The following is a 10,422-nucleotide window of genomic DNA, read 5'->3' on the forward strand; positions in this document are numbered from 1 at the left end:
CAAATAATCATTTAAATGGCGGCCCGGCATTACGTTCCGAGTTGTGTGCATTAATGTCAACATCTGGCACCAACATTTTGACAATTCTATTAAAATGCCCCAGCATTCCCTATCTAACACCTGTTAGCTCTAATTTTCTTTCCTGAGAAGCACACCAGTAGACAGGGTAGATTCCAAATCATTTATCACTTTTAAAGTGCTTCCATATGCGTGCTGGACCCAGCCTGGCCCTAGGCAAACGTTTTCTGAATGCATTAAAATTCAGGACTTTTTTTTTTTTTTAAGTGTAGACACCAATGTTTCATTGAATTCATGTCTGGTAATTATTAACTTAAATTATGGCTCACACATGACTTGACAAAGTAGACCATGAATTAAAACACGCGTGCACACACGCACACACCCCAGAACTCTTCAATAGATGCGCCCAACTCCTACATTGCTTGTTATTGAGATGTCAGTCAGTAATCATTAGGCAAACACTCTTCATGGAGGGAACTGCTAAGAGGCCCAGGAGTCCCAAGAGACAATCTAAAAATGTCAAAAATGTTACAGTATAAATGAATGACACCAACAAGAGAACATGTGTTAGCGATGCAAGCAATTAGTTAATATATTACAAGCTTCAACCTCTGAGCAAAACAGGCAACACAAATTTCCTCTTGACAAAAGGCTATAGATAAGATCAGGTGGGTTCCGGAACAATACAACCTCCCAGAATTGGAGCAATCCTCCAGCAGGCTGGGAGGGAGAGATGGGGGTCTGAGGAATCTGGGGTCTGTAGAGTGTGAGTCACCAGGTAGGTCTCACTGTCCCTGAGAATGACTGGCTGGACTTTTGGGCTCTTTGCAGAGGAGAAGTGGAGCCTGAAATGGAAGAGGACATCCGGTGTCCCCCGGATCTGGTTCACCACAAAGCTGCCTCCTCCTTGCTGGGGCTTCAGAATTAAAGTTAGAAGGTGGAATGAAATCGTATTGCTGTTTTCAAAGGCAAGGAGGTGCCTGTGCAAGGTGATGGGCATGGGGATATTATATGGGCAAATGCTTGATCACTGCTTTCCAGAGGAGATTTTAAAAACTAAATATTGTATATTACACAGTTTCTATCTCCCCCTTCTTCTCTTTCTTCTCTCTTTCACACACACACATAAAGATGTTTGAAACAGAAAAATCTTCTTACATATACACACAAACAGACAATATGTTTTAGGTAAAATACACATGATTGATGTACACTTGGACTAAGGATTTGAATAAGTCCCTTAGAAATACCAAGGAAATACTGAGAATGCAAGAAGGCAGGAAAACCTGAATTCACCAACTCAAAATGTAAAAAAATTTGTAGACAGTTAAAAATGTCTGCCCCTGTACACACGCACACCTACACTTTCACACTTCCTCTGTTTACTAAATAACATTTCAGCACAGTTTTCATCTTATAAGGAAAGTGTTTGAAACTTGGAATAAGTGCACTTAATTAAAGGAAGGCTGTGAAAATGTGCACTAATCTGATATGACTAATAGCAAAGTGCATGAAATTGCTAATTAGAATTTCATTAAAGGTGCTGCTTTATCAGCCTGTGAATATCACAACCTTTAAAATTCTTTCAGGAGAGCTTAATTCCTTTTCAAACAGAAATATTCTTTAAAGACATTTGATTTGTTCTGAAGGAATTCGTGGCTTAGGCTGGAACTTAAAATGTTGCCGATATTCCAGGAGGTGATATCAGAATAGGAATACAGATCAGGGACTTTGTTTCATTTGCCTGATGAATCCCTTTCTCCCCACCTCTATTATGGATTATCGTTCAAAAACCCAGTCATGAAAACAGAGTTGATTCCTGGGTTTATTCCACATGTAATTTGTTTTCTACTGAAGCCAACGTTTATTCTCTCTTAAAAGAATAAAGGAAAAATTACTTAAAAAAACTTAAGTCACTGAATATAAAATTAAACATTTTAATTTTTATACTCATTGCAAAAAATAAAAAGTAGACAATAAGATATTTTTTCCTTAAAGGAAACAAACATTCATTTAAAAAAAGTCAGCAGACTTTGCTTAAAAAAACCTTTTTAAAATAAATTACACTTCTTAAAATTAGGAAAGTCCACTATTAACAATAGTAGATGTATTTTTATTCTTTCTCTGACTTGCTTTCCTAGGTTACAGGATTTTCTTACTCTACAGTTTAATTATTCCTGACACTAAATCCGCATTTCACCTTGCTTTTTGCTTTAAGATTTTAGAAGTGCTGCCTTCTTTCTACTCCTTCATTTTCTCCATTTTCAACCTTATTTATAGATTTGTGGATATGAAATAGATCACTTCTATTTTCATATCCATAAAGCCTTATGACATATTACTTTCCCCGAACACAGTTCCCAATGTTAACAATTGTATTTTTTAATTTGCAGTTTTTCCCTGTTGATGAAGTGTTCTCACAATTAGTAACTGGGTTCTTTTTAATATTCAAGTTTGATTGAACAGTTACATTTTGTTACTGAAAACCCATTAATGTTAATGGAAACTACAGCTCACTGAAAGCAGCAGTTTACTTTTACAGAAGTTGTTAAAAACCTAGCCTGGCTTCAAATTTGCTGAACACATCAGTTAACAGTGATGTAATTTTGCAGAAGTGAATATTTTAAATACACTTTAAAACCTTCGATTTAAAAGCTAATCAGTTATATTTACCTGACGACCATATCTGAAAGGAGAGAAAATGAGAACAGAAGTAACTTTGAGAACCAGTGTGATTTCTCTGGACACTGAAATCTCAAGTGGCTTAATTAGAGTTTGCTCGATTTTTGCTTCAGCAAGAGGAATTTACATGGTATTTAGATAATTTATCTACTGGACTAGGTAACAGACAAAAGATTACATTTTCCCTTCCAACATTTGGGAGGTACATTTTTAATGCAACGATTTTAAAAGATCGGTCTAGACTTAAATGAATGAAAATTAGGCTTGTTAACTGTAATGTCTGCAGTCGGAGGTGGGGTGTCAGTCTTGCCTATCTGTGGGCCACCGTCGTCAAACAAAGCTGCTAATTCGAATGTTTTAAGTTTCAAATTGAGAAATATTGTTCTAATGTGGCAACAATGGGGCTGTTGTCCTTTCAAGCACTGCGATTGCGGCTTCCTTACGGCTCGTTTTATGCAAAACGAGTGGCAAGTAATTGTGATTTAATTCTTTTCAAGTAAATTACAGTGAGTGCGTGACACAAAGCCGCGGCGGACCCTGCTTTCTCTGTCAATAGTTGAATTAATGATGGCAGGAGTAAAAACACCAATTGTGCACCACAGCCCTCCCTCGGCCCCCACCCCTGCCAGGGGGAGACCTGCCAATCAGGCCGCGCCACCGTGAGACTGGGAATCCTCAAGGACCCGAGGATCGGGCGTGGAACGTTCCGGAGTCTCGGCGCGGGGGTCGCGGGGGCCCGAGGCGGCCGCAGGGGTCAGTATGTGCGTGCCACCGGCCGGGTGCCCGCCGCGCGGACACCGTGGTCGCCAGGGGTTTATGGCGCTAGGCACTCGCTGCCGAGTGGAGGGCAGAAAGTGTTCCCCAGGGGGCTTGGGGGTCCTGGCGCTCGGTCTATGGGTTAGCTGGGCCAGGCTGGCCTCCCCGGGACTCCCCGGAGGGCTTCCCGAGGAGGCGGCACGGCCCGAGCTAGAGGCGGAGGGGAGGCAGGGCTGCCAGCCGGGTTTGCGGGCAGCGAGGGGTAGCTAGGCTCTGCGCTTCGGGGTCCGAGGGCCGGAGGCCGGAGCGCTAGTTCTCACCCAGAATCTGCGAAGCCCGGGTGGGGAGGAAGCCGCTGGGGGAGGCCCGAGGGGCAGGGCAGGGCAGAAAGGCCGGGTCGCCCGAGAAGATCGCAGGTTGCGACCCTAGGCTGTCTGCAACCTGCCTGAGTGCGAAAAGGGCTCAATAATCACTGTACTGGCCACGAACGTTCAGTGTGATCTGATTACTTCCCGTTGTACTTGAACGAAATCGCAACTTTTTTTCTGAGGCCCAGAGGTTCTCTGTCCTCTAGCATTTGCCTGGATTCCCAATGCCAGGGAGGGAATCCTGCCTGCCCTGTTTTTCAGGCGTAACTTTGGAGGGTGACTTGACCGCTCTAGCCTCAGTTTCCACAGCAATGGGGGTTAATAGTGAAATCCTTCCTTCTAGGGTCCTTGCTAAGTCACTTCAGTCGAATCTGAGTCTTAACCACCGGGTGGACTGTAGCCCGCCAGGCTCCTCACTGCATGGGATTTTTCCAGTCAAGAATACTGGAGTGGGTTGCCATTTCCTCTTCCAGGGGACCTTCCCAACCCAGGGATCACACCCACGTCTCCTGTGGCTCCTGCATTGCAGGAGGATTCTTAAGGCCTGAGCCACCAGGGAACCTCTAGGTTCCATTATGAGCATTTAATAAGCTACTGGTAAAGTGCTTAGAATGGTGCCTGGAACAAAATGAAGTGCCCAGAACTGTTGGCAGGGCTTACTTGACCTCAGCTTACTTGACCACCTTCCCTTTTCCTGGATCTCCATAACCAAGTCCCTGCCTCAGGGTCTTTACACTTGCTGCCTGAGCTGTTGCTCTGCTCCTTTCATAGCTTCTGATTCAGGCCTAGGCTCTGAGAGACCTTCATGACTCATCACTGTCACAAAGTTCTTTGTTTCGTTCCTAGACATTATCCTTATCTGAATGTTTTTCCTCTATTTGCTTAGCCATTATTGTCTCTTTCATCCCCAAAATGTAAGTTCCATGAGAATGGGAACCGAGTTTGTCTTATTCTCTGCAGGTCCCAGCACCTTGATCGGTGTCTGCCTTTCAGCAGAGGCACAGTAAATTCCTGGAGAATGGATGCGTTCTTCTCACCTGTACGTCAAAGTGGGTGAACAGCTTCATCGCTGAGTGCCCATTCCTGTCATTCAAGATTATAAGTGAAATCATTGGCCCGGAAATAATATATTAAAAATTAAAAAAAAAATAGTAAGTTTCTAAAGATTTCGAGGTTCTCAGGAAGGGTGCTAGACAGTTGGAGATTTTTCTCCATGTCACCATCTTTCTACCTTGACAAGTTTTGACCGTGAGGCTGAAGTTCTCCCTATGGCTCCCTGATCCCCCCAGGTGATAGAGGGACGGTCTGAATTTCCTCCCTAACCTGGGCCCAGGAATCGTGTAGACCTCCACCCCACAGCACAGCAATATCCACCTTCATGCTATCTGCCCTTTAGTGTCACCCTGATGACCACCCCTGCTTCCCCACGACTACATCATGTGCCCTGGCCTTTTGTCCCCAAGCTCCCCTGCCAGAGCTTTTCTGCTCCTTTGGCTGCCCTCTTTGGTATTCATCACAGATTCACACCTGCTTTTTCTCCTCCCAGGAGCCAGTTGCCTTAGACTGGCTCCTGCTGGGCTTGCCAGACCGTCTGAAGGAGCCAGAGAGGCCAGCAGAGGCTGGGTGGGGCTGCCTCAGCAGCTCTGCTCATGCTGGGGAGATGAGTCAGCTGGCTCGGATCACCGGGTCACTGTGTTTCCTTGTCCCGGCTGGAGCCAGGGACAGAGTATTTCTGGAAGTCTGGCCAGGCTCCCCATCTCACACTGTGTATTTACTCAGTGAGGTCATTATAAACAATGAGTGTCTCGGACACGATGACCATCCTTGGCCAACTCCTGGCCTAGGGTCCTATCTTTGGGACAGAATTTGGAGAAGACCTCTGGCTATCTGGAGAACAGAAAGTATAAATACTCAACTCATTCATGGGTGCAAAACTAGCTTCTTAGCACCACTGGATCGGACACAGTAATGGCTGCTGGGGACATAGGTACGATAATAGCTAACATTTGTTTAGCACTTCTCATGTGCCAGAAACTGTTCTAGGTGCCTCTTGTGTGTTACATCACTAAACAAAATACTCAAATCTCAATGAAATAGGTTCTATTATTATCCTCTTTTATTCAGGTGGGAAGAGGCTCAGAGCAGACATAGAACTTGCCAAGGTTACCCAGACAGGAAGTGATGGGTCTGAACTTGGAAGCAGAGCCTGCACTTCTAACTAGCACACTGCATTGCCCTCTGTCTTAGTCTCCAAGACGGATAAAATGCAGCTTTGATCATCCAGGGGTACAGGGCATCAGAAGCAAACAGAAGGTAGGTGGGTGGCTATAGTTGCCCACACAGGGAATCAGTAGTGACTCGTAATGGTTCTTCCTGTGCACCAGGCCCTGTTCTAATTGCTCTACATACATTATTAGCTCTTTAAATCTTACAGCCCCCATAGCACCCTAGAAATAGGAAGTGATGTCATCCCCATTTTATAGGTAAGACACTGGGAAGTGCAGCCACTCATCCCAAGGTCTCAGGCCAAGTAGGTGGCAGAGCTGGGATTGGAACCCAAAAAGGGCCTCTCTCCAGGGCCCATACTCGTAGCCCTGCCCTGGGTCAGACCTCTGCCCAGCAGTCCCAGTGTTCTGTGCTCGTCCTCAGATGGTTAAGAGGGTGCTGATCCCCTTTGGTGTCACCAGAGACACCCTGAACTTGGAGCCCAGAGCTGCTCCTCACTAATGGAAACCCCAGAGAAGTCTCCATGACTGGAGGTCATGAGGTCAGCTCTCCCTACCTCTCAGAGCTGCTTCCAGGAGTAATGAAAAGAATGGACAAGGAAGAGCCCTGTGAAGTATGAACTCTCACCGCAGAAACACTTGGTTCTGCAGGCCTGGCCTGTGCTGGGTACCCTGGGAGGAGGCCAGGCGACTGACCTACTTTAAAGATCAGGATGTAGGGCCACGAAAAGGGAAGAGGTGATTATTTTAATTGTAAAATGGACAGCTGTTAATGAGGTATTTGGTTGGATGGTTAGAGACTTGTCTGCTACTTTTTTGTTTGTTCATTTCTAAGAGGACTGTACTCTGAGACCCTCAGAGAGCTTCATGCCTGTCCAGGTGCTCAGTGCTTTCTGTGCCCCATCCCTGGGCCCTCCTGCAGTCCTGTGAGGTGAGATGACACTGTGTCCATTTTACAGGCCGAGAAACTGAGGGCTAATGAATGGAGGAGCTGGGCTCCGAACCAAGTCCTGCTGACTGCAGTCCTGGCCTCTCTGCTCTGGAGGGTCCTGGCACAGACCTGGTACAAGGGGGCTGTCCCTCTCTGCTTCTGGTTCTGGACTTCCGGGTTTAGTTGCACTTTTGTCGAGGTTCCCCCTCTCTCGACCTTGGTACTTTTATGTCCTCACCCCTCCTCAGTCCTGGGGGTCCACCACCCACAGACCTCTACTGAGTGTCAGAGGGATGATCCCACTCTCCTCCACCCACCCACCCGCCAGCTTGCTGCTTTCTTGTAAGAGCTTGAAGTCAACCGCTTAACTTTGTGTCAATACCTCTGCCCAAGATAAAGAGATGTCTCTCCATCCCCAGGAGCTCACCCTGTGTGCAGGGGCATCCAGCAGGACTGGGGAGGAGAAGGGCAGGTATCAGTACAGACTGGGCTGCCTTGGTGCCCCATCACATTCACTCCAGGCCTGCTTCTGGTCCTAGGAGCTGAATTTATTTTGGCTTAAATGACACAGTGCTCAGAGATGGTAAATCTCCTTTTATCTGGTGGACTGAATGGGGTTGTGAAGGGGATGTCAGCTGCTCTTGGGCTTGCAGTGCCTGCCTTACATGGGCTCTGCCATGGGGCTTCCAATTTGCAAGTAGCTGATGACTGTACTCATGTGTCAGCCTGCCCCTGGGCACGTGCTCACCCTTAAACGGTGACTTCTTAAGGTGGGGGACAGGCCTGATGCAAGATGGGGGCATGAAGATGAGGGAGACGTGTTCTCTGCCTTGAACTCGTGGGGCGGCCATGGGCAGCTGCAGCTGAGTCAGTACAGGCACTGGAAGGAGGGTTTGCCTATGGAACTGGCTTGGGTTTCCCCAGTTACTAGCCACGGGGTCTTGGGCAAACTACATGACTCCTCTTTGCTTCCATTTTCTCATTCATAAAGCTGGGATAATAGCTGAATGTAGCTCAGAGAATTACTGGAAGAAGTTGATTATTTGTTCCTGGAAAAGCATTTAAAATGGTATCTGGTACAGAGTAAGCAGTCAATAAGTGTTAGCTGACCCCAAAATACAACCTCAAGATTACCTTCTCCATTCACATCTGCCTTCCCACTCAAAATACATAATATGCCAAAGTCGTAAAATGGGATGCCTTTAAAGCTCCATGTTGACAAGAGATAGTCCTGATGGGTATTTTGGGCCTCACCATTCACTACTGTGTGATCCTTTGCAAGTGACTTCATTTCCTGAGTTCCGGTTTTCTTCTCTATAAAATGGATATAAAATAAAATATCTGTTGTTAGTGGTGAGAATTAAGTGAATAATGTACATAAAGCAAATGGTACTTATCATTCTTCCTCATACCCTGTCCCATTTTCCCCCTTCTGTACAAGTTCTTTTGTAAGGCTATGAGATGTGTTCTCCAAACCAGTTTTCCTTCCCTCCTGGGTACACTGGAAGACTACATTTCCCAACCTCCTTTGTGGTTAGAGGCCTCATGTGACTGAGTTCTAGCCAATGAAATTTGGGCAGGAGTAATCTATTCTACCTCCAGGCCCAGGCCCTAAAATGTCTTGTAAGATCTTTCATGCTCCTTTTCTCCTCCATCCACCAACAGAATGTGGCTCAGGGTGACCTTGGAAGCCTACATGGTGAAGATGGTGGAGCCCCTGCCAGCAGAAATCTGTCCTTCACTGCCTGCTGGTTATCAGGCTGCTTGGACTGGGACATGTGTATTAAACCACTGAGATTTAGGGGTTGTTTGTTACTTCAGCTAGCAGTTAGCCTATCTTGACAAATAAAGAATTTTACAGAGACTCTACCTAGTGTATACACCTGCATACATTCATATTATAAGATTTCCCATGTATTTTAGAGCCTTCCTGGCCCCCATCCCCCTTAAGCTCATCTATATGACCCAAGTTAAGAACCAGACCCAGCAATTGTTATTAGTACTGATGGTGAGATAATTCCTGAGAGCAACTTTCTGGCTTCAGAGCTGCCCTGTAGCATAGAGGTTTTGAAGAGAACTCTTTACTAAGAGATTTTAGTGTCAGCCTCCTTTCTCAGGACAGAGGTCTCCTACGCGGGTTTTGCTAGTCATACACTCTCTTTCCGGCTATAGCTGCCAAAGTGCTTGCTTTTGTCCTCCCAGCACATCCACCAGATTTGATGGGTAACACGTTACAGGCTCTGGCAAGGGCTCCTCCCAGCTGAGCCCCTGAGACTTGGCCCAGGTCCCCCTGATAAATCCCTGCCCTCCTTCTGGCTTGGGTGAGATGGGATCCTTCTGTGCTGCCTCCCACTGTTAAATTGAGGGGAGCCTGAAGACTGGGGCTGAAATGTGTATCCATTCCCTCTCCTTAGAGCCAGCTGCAGGGTTGGGGTGTGGCCAATATCATTTGTTTTGCACAGGATTGTTGATTCCAGGGGTCAAGTACCATCTTTATGGTGTTCTGGAAAAAAAAAATCCTCAGCTTGGATGAAGTTTATAAGAATTACAAATAATAAGGATCTTAATATGTTGAATATCTGTTCTGTACCAGGCCTCCTGTTATTTCTTCAGATCCTCTCCATCATCCTGTGAAGTGAGTCTTAAGTAGCCCATGTGTTGATGCCGGCCCAGTGACCCAGACTGCTGGAGGTAGCCTGGAGACTCTAACAGGGATCAATTCAAAGGTAATAACCGTTAACTTTTCCTGAGTTAGGAACTGTGTATCGTGATGTGCTTTTGCTGAATCATTTCATTTAATTTTGATAATTTCTTTATGGAGTAGGAACTACTATTATTTCCATTTCACAGGTGGGAAAACCAAGGCTCAGTGAGGCAAATGATCTCTTTTCCCCAAGGTTTCATGGCTAAAAAAGGTGGTGCCCAGCTTCAAATTCAAGTCACTCTTGCTTTCAAACTTGTACTTTCACTCATGCGGTACCTTGCACTGCCTTGGCTGCCACTTGGAAAGTGCAGAGGGGACCGGGTAAATACACTTCCAGGGGTCATGGCTTTGGGTGGAGAGCCAGCCTGTGGTCAGGTGGACAGCCCACTGAGTCAACACCTGTTATGTACAAAGTCTGACCCCATGCCCCTGATATGATACAGGGGAGGTCCAGACTATCCCATGGCATTGGCGCCCTGGGTTGAGAAGAGAGCTGTGTATCTCTACCTGCAACCTGGATAAGTCAGTGCCCTGGCAAGGATAGATGCCACAAACCTCAGAGGAGAAAGAGAGCACCCAGGGAGGGGCAGGGATGGCTTTCCCATAGAAGTGGGATTAGATGAATCTGCTTTGCCTGGATTTGAATCCCAGCTAGCTCAGTGACTTTGGCTGCTGCTGCTGCTAAGTTGCTTCAGTCGTGTCTGACTCTGTGCAACCTCATAGACGGCAGCTCAC

At 46.2% G+C, this 10,422-nt stretch overlaps 1 long non-coding RNA gene across 3 annotated transcripts in view; it reads left to right on the forward strand.

Annotated features, from left to right (window-relative positions):
- The first annotated feature begins 1,018 nt into the window (after positions 1–1,018).
- The window catches only part of LOC109579098 (uncharacterized), an 84,016-nt gene continuing 74,612 nt past the window's right edge, over positions 1,019–10,422 (forward strand). For all 3 annotated transcript variants that reach the window (XR_011564301.1, XR_011564302.1, XR_002183777.2), the window contains exons 1-2: positions 1,019–3,456; positions 9,577–9,709. This is a non-coding gene — a long non-coding RNA (uncharacterized lncRNA). The remainder of the gene's footprint in view (positions 3,457–9,576; positions 9,710–10,422) is intronic.

The sequence above is a fragment of the Bos indicus genome, chromosome 26 (assembly GCF_029378745.1).
Source record: "Bos indicus isolate NIAB-ARS_2022 breed Sahiwal x Tharparkar chromosome 26, NIAB-ARS_B.indTharparkar_mat_pri_1.0, whole genome shotgun sequence".
NCBI lineage: Eukaryota > Metazoa > Chordata > Mammalia > Artiodactyla > Bovidae > Bos > Bos indicus.